Source organism: Zingiber officinale, chromosome 2A (genome assembly GCF_018446385.1).
Source record: "Zingiber officinale cultivar Zhangliang chromosome 2A, Zo_v1.1, whole genome shotgun sequence".
Taxonomy (NCBI): domain Eukaryota; kingdom Viridiplantae; phylum Streptophyta; class Magnoliopsida; order Zingiberales; family Zingiberaceae; genus Zingiber; species Zingiber officinale.
Window position 1 is genome coordinate 22,654,001 of NC_055988.1, and position 6,976 is coordinate 22,660,976.

General features: G+C 37.1%; 1 non-coding gene across 1 annotated transcript; it reads left to right on the plus strand.

The window, feature by feature from the left end:
* The first annotated feature begins 1,597 nt into the window (after positions 1-1,597).
* Positions 1,598-1,795, plus strand: LOC122044814. The gene has a single exon (XR_006129813.1). It is a non-coding gene; the product is annotated as a U2 spliceosomal RNA (small nuclear RNA).
* Positions 1,796-6,976: the final 5,181 nt, after the last annotated feature.

The window sequence follows — 6,976 nt, forward strand, 5'->3', positions numbered from 1 at the left end:
ATCTATTATTCCTCTCCCTCTTTTGTTCCTTGGTGTGGCCGGCCATCCTCTCCCTCTCTTCCTCTTGTGGTGGCCGAACCCTTCTCTTCCATTGGAGCTCTTGTGGTGGCCGGATACTACTCGGAGAAGAAGAAGAAGAAGGAGAGAAATCTAGCATCTCTTGGAGCTTGGTTAGTATTTTGGTTTTCCTCCTTGGTGAAGTTTTTCCTTTGTGGCCGAACCTTGCTTGGAGGAGAAGAAGGTGGTTGGTGGTTTCTCATCTCGGAAGATCGTTGCCCACACAACGTTCGAGGTTAGAAGAGGAATACGGTAGAAGATCAAGAGGTTTTTTTTCTACAAGGTATAACTAGTAATTTTTTCTTTCCGCATCATGCTAGTTATTTATGGAAATAATACCAAATACAAGAGGCTTACGTTCTAGAATTTTGAATATGTTTTTCGATGTTGTGTTCTTTTGTATTTTCTTTTCCTTGTGATTTGATTGTTCTCTTTGGTTAACCTAAAGTTATTTTAGGAAATTAAATATTAGCTTTCTATAAAAGGTTTTGTCTAGTCGGTGGTGGTTGCTCCCATATCCAAGAAGGCCATGTGCCTCGCCACGTCAGTACTGGGAACCAATTATGGAAATTAATATTTAATGGAATTAATAACTTAAGGAGACTTGGGTCGAACGTGTTAAGTTCCGCAGGAGATCCAAGTCAAAACCTAAAAGAACAAATAGATTAAGTTTTGGATCAAACGTGTTAAGTTCCGCAGGCGATCCAAAATTTAATTTAAAAGAACACATGGTAGCTAGGAAAAGGTTCAGACCTTTGTACAAAATTTTTGTACAGTGGAACCTATAGGTTTTCCGAGTAGCAACCAACACTTATATCTACTACTACCAAATCAATTATTTAATTTTAATCAAATTTATTATTTATATAATACTCTTATATTAAAATATTACTTGGTCAAAATCATTAAAATTTTATTAAAATTAATTTAAATTATTAAAATCATTTAAAAATATTTGTAACACATACCTAAATTGTTGTTATGCAACTCCTAGCGACGAGCCGAGCGAATCGGGGGATCAAACCCACAAACGGCTTTGGCGGAGAATTGGATCACCTTATGAAGGAGCGAGGCGGAAAGAGGGTGAGCGATGGAGGAGAGGTCCACAAACGGCTTCGGCGGAAAATTCGATCAGCTTATGAGGGAGCGAGGCGATGAGAGGGTGAGCGACGGAGGAGAGGTCCTGCTCGTCGACGCAGTTGCAGTGGCGAAGCAACAAACCTTAACTGCCTCCAAAACAAATCGAAAGCAACAAGACTCTCCTTTCTTTTCCGCGACCAAGGAGAGGGAGACTTGAGAAATATCACGGTTTGCAATGTAGTCTCGCCTCTTCTTAAAAAAAACTCTAATGGCCATTTAGACCAGGTGGACTTGTACTCTCGCCTCTTCTTGCAAAAAAAAAAAAAAAACTACTGTAATGGCCTTTTATACTAAATGAAGTTTAGAGTTTAGGGTTTAGAATTTAGTCCCATATCGTTTGTTTTTATTGACAGAGTGGAACTAGTGCTATAAAAGAAAAGGTTATGGTTCTATTTTATTCATACCTTTCTCGGCCTTTTGGCTAAGATCAAGTGTAGTATCTGTTTTTGTCAGTTTAATATCTGATACGTGGACCATTGGTTCACTATGATATTAAATTAATTTTTGTTTTGGGGAGGGATCATTACAATAGCTTGCTACTGGATCCTTCACATGTCATCCCTGTGTTGCACTTTTGTAGGGGTTCGACGCACCCGACCAAGTTAAATTAATTTTTTATATTAAATTAAGTTTATTTTTAAATTATTAATTACAGTCCATGAAATTAAATCTTAAAATTTTATATATTTAAAAATAAATACAAAACACATAAAAATTATTGATTTTTTAATGATTTAATTATTAATTTACAGTTTTTGAATAAGAAATTTTAAAATTAGAATTGAATAAATTGATGTTTTCTTAGATGAATTTTAAAGTAATTTAATTAAAATTTTAAATTTGATTAGGTTATTTAGGGTAGTTTATTTGTTTAATTTGGTTAGAAAAAAAGATTTCACTCTGCCCAAGAAAGATAAATCATGTACTGTATCACCCGAATACCAATTTGGCTACACCATGGGAGTCAGAGTTTGGCTTGAGGTTGGTTCCTTTAAATGTTATCAAGTTCTCAATTTAGTTGGTATCAAGTATTCAACTTTCGCGGACTAATCCTGGGATGATCAATCCAACCATGAAAATTTTCCATCGGTCCATCAGTCTAGTGTTCTTAGATCAACCGTCCATTAGAGAAAATTCATCCGTTAATTCATCGAGATTTAAACTCGATCCTTAAATATTTGGGAAACTAAAAAAGTGTCCTACCGTGGTACTATTATTACACAAGAACAACCTTATTTATTACTTGAAACTTATTCAATTAGTTATAAAATTTAATAATTTAAACTTATTTTATTTTATTTTATTTATTTAACATGTTTATAAAAAAGTTATTGATGATCATTATTCACCAATATACTTGTTCAAATTTATTCATAAGTTATTGAAGCATGTCCAATTAATTAAAATTGTGTGTATTGAACGAACATAAATAACTCTATATTAAATTGAACACCAAACTTATTTTTGAACCATTGGTTCTTTTACCGCCCTATCCGGCATGCTTGGGATATGCAACGAGGGCACAATGATATGGCATGCTTGGGATGTGTACCAAGAGCACAATGTTGTTACCATCTCGATGATCTTGAACCAACTCCAGACCAATGCTTTGGATAAACAAGCTCGCACAGTCAAACTGATAAGTAGATTGTTCTGTCACATCGAAAGAACTGGCCAAATGAAAGACCATGGGAAAACTCTAATCTTACGGTCTATGGAGGACCAAAACTATAGGAGAATAACTCGAGGGGTGATTAGCTTGCAGGTTAGATTAACTAACATGTTAATGCGCTTTCATACCAGGAAGCAACAAAGTTGGGAAATTAGGCAACAAAGTTCTTTAATATATTTTGCAATGGGAGAAGGAAGCACAAAGGCCAAAGTAAGATTAACTTTCCACATCTCTTCCCTTCAAGCTATTGCATGTAGATATAAAAGAAACAAAATGAGTCCAATAGGATGAACCCAGCATATCAAATGTGAACCACCAAAACTTGAAGAGTAAAAGATGCATGAATTGAGACTTCCTCCTCAAAATATTTGACAGTAGGATTGCTCATGTCTAAAAATTGTAAAGAGAGCGTGTTGGCAATGGTGGCTTGGTTATTGATTGGAACAAGACTTTTTACTATGAGAAAAGGTTTTCCTTTGATCTTGCACACACTAAAACAAGCAAACAAAACGTTAGTGCCTAGAAACCTGGTTGTTAAGATTCTCTGTTCATGTTGTTTCCTGAGGAACACGGGCTCTCTAGTGCCCGCCGTGAAGACACGGACGCCATCAAGGGCATCCCGGGTCATGATCGCATCGATGTCGCCTGTAACGACTGCGGTGGAGGAACCAAACGACGTAGCTCGAAGGATCGTGGATGTGTTGATTTAGATAGTAATACTTTTAGTTCATCTTTTCTAGTAATCTCCCATGATCATTGAGCATTGTTATCATTGCTAAGTGACTTTTTTCTTGTTTGTTATGATTGTTCGTGACACACATGCATATCTTGAGTAAAAACATTGCATGTGATCAATGTACATTCAGATTGTATGTCCATAGTGATGTATAGTGTGTCACATGGTTATCGAGACACATATCTCAACAATCACATAAGAGTATATAAGCTCCTCTATTTTAATCATTCCCTGTTTTATGCTATTAATAATATTTTCTGACGGATACATGACAATTATGCTACTCAGACTTGAGAGCAAGTTAATGTAATGAATGAGAATCCAAAATATGTAACACAATTGTCTCCACAAATTTTTACGCGTGATTGACTTATGTTGGAGTGTTGATGTTGAAAAGAAGTATTTACGAGATAGATGAAAAATCCTAACATTTCACAACAATCACAGGAAAAAGCAAAAGCTCCTCTTCCCTCATTATCCTATTCATAGTATCTTCATTCATCTCTCTTTGTTGATAGATTTAAGATATCTAAGTCTATATGTAAAAAGAATTCCGAGTCAATAAATTCTAAATAGTGTTTCACTTTGATTGTAACATGAAAGGACTCAGATGAATCTAATCAATAAATTTCACAACAAAATCTTTTTCATGTAAGACAAGAACAGATGATAAGAACTTACTGGTATACAATCCCAACTGTATTGTGAATATCCCAGAACAATATGTATGGATCCTGGAAGCACCATGAGCATAAATAATAGGTTTTGAAAATGTGAAGAAAAAGACAGATCAATGAAAATATATGGATTGTATAAGGAACAGGTTTTATTGTAATAGGTTTAGATACTTTTTGAAAAACAAGTATACATGTAAATATAGTGGCATCATTACTCGAAAGTATTAGTTCATGTAGTCTGAAGATTTTGTTCACTGTCCGTGACACATGTTTTATTTTGGGAATGAGGCAATAGGTTTAATACAACAAACCAAAAAATAGGTATACTATTCTCAACATAAATTAAGCACAAAGAAATTTTGTAAAGGATATTAAAATAGAAGGAAACATAATTTTCATTAGAAAGAATGAATATTTTCAACTTAAATATTGTTAATAATAAACAAAAGTCATGAGGAAAACATATCACTCAGGTTCATTGAGTAGTTGAAATATAACCATGGGAAAGGAGTGAGACGAAAAATTAGACTCAAAGAAGCTTCTCTGAACCAGCACTTGCACACATCCCTTAATGGTCAAAACATACAATGTTATGACTATTTTAAGGGACATACTTTAGTCCGAATTTGAAATTTACTAATAATATTTAGCTTTAATAAGAGTTGTTTCATTATGTTGTCTATTCGAAGGATTAGATGATATTGGATCTAACTCATTTATGACCATTATCAGCTTGACCTGATATCTTTTCACTTTCCATGAGTTTGCTCACACTCATTTCATCCAGATATAGGAGAGCAATAACAAAGACATTAGATACATATACCAATTACTATTTCGACAAGAAAATCACTCATTACTAAATTAGTAAGACAACATAGAGATGATGACTACTGACCAGTTGAGAGGTGGTAGAAAATGTGTGCTTATAGACATGAGATAAACACAAGCGTATAACAACAAAAATAAAATCACACACACACAAATTCCCAATCAATATTGAATTACCTGACGGGCCATTACTTGCAAAGCAACTGTTGTGCCGATAAGATGTTCATATATCTATAAATAGTGTGATATTATCCACTTTAGGTCTAAGCCCTCATGGCTTTGCTTTTAGGCTCTTTCCAAAAGGATTCATGCCAATAAAGATATCTTTTATCCTTTTAAATTCATGATCTTTTTCAAATTTTTCCAATGTAGGACTTTGATTAAATACCGAACAATCCTTCCCTCGAACGAAGGCCCACAATTACTCTCATGATCGGTGATACGGTGTGTAAATGAGGGACCCGATAATGTCAAAAAGTCAATCGTCAAGAGGACGTGCCAGTCAACAGTCAAGGGGAGGTGGCGGTTCAACTTCCCTGCTTCACCCTCCGTATAATTCTTAGTTGGTCACAGACAGGTCGGGTCCTCAGGGCTGAGACCTAGGAGGGGTTTTAACTAGTTCTTGGCGGGCTACCTATTGCTCAGGTTATCCAAGCTCAGTCTCTACATATGGCCTTGGCACATATACCAGATAATATAATCCTCGATCGATTCTGCGCCAATCGGGTCATGCAGGCTTAGTCCTCAGTTATAGTCTCAGATGATTCCCGACCGATTTTGCACAGCTCATTCTCTTCATCTCGATCGAGCGTAGTCCCTTGATAGCCCCAGGTCGGCAGTACACGGGGTAGGGCATCAAGACTCAGTCCTTGCACCACATTTGAGCAATCATCTCAAGCTATCTATGGTTAAACCTGTTGGGGTTACAAGGTTGCAATCATAGTCCCATATTGGAAACACATGGGAAAGATCATGGGTTTATAAGAGAAAAGATATTTCCATTGGCGTGAGGCCTTTTGGGGAGAGCCCAAGAGCAAAACCATGAGGGCTTGGCCCAAAGTAGACAATATCATGTAATTGTGGAGATATCCAAATTCTTTTCGATCCTACAATTGGTATCAGAGCCTGGACCGCTAGAAGGTTTAACTGCCGACTGTGCACAAGAGCTATGGTCTGATTGAGCCATGTGGGTACAATATTGACCTCGAACAAAGAAAGTGAGGGCTCCTATGTTGGGATCAAGAGGACCAGACACCAGGCAGGAAGTCCTAGTTGCGACTAGGCAAGGAAGTCCTAGTAGGTCGGGTGGACCGAGGGGCAGGAAGACCTGGTGGGTCAAGGATCGGACGTGGGTAGCCTATGGTCCTTTGTTTGAGGGGGGGATTGTTGGGGTTGCAAGGTTGCAAACATAGTCCCATATTGGAAACACATGGGAAAGATCATGGGTTTATAAGAGAAAAGATATCTCCATTGGCGTGAGGCCTTTTGGGGAGAGCCCAAGAGCAAAACCATGAGGGCTTGGCCCAAAGTGGACAATATCATGCAATTGTGGAGATATCCAAATTCTTTTCGATCCTACAAAACCTATGTAGGACGAATAACACTAAGCGACAACAGTGTCAGAGAATAATTATCAGAGAATAAATACCATGAGTTAGGAAATATTCTAGTGTTCCACCACACACTAAGAGCGGAACCTTCCTCCTACCAGTGGGAGGCTGCAAGACATCCTTCCTCACCCGATACATCCTAACACCCTACATTCTTTGGTAACATACAGGCTTAAAAGTTAGGCAGAGTTGTGTAAAAATGGGGTCCTCTTTATTGGCCAGGTACGCGCACATCCGCACGCATCTTTAACAG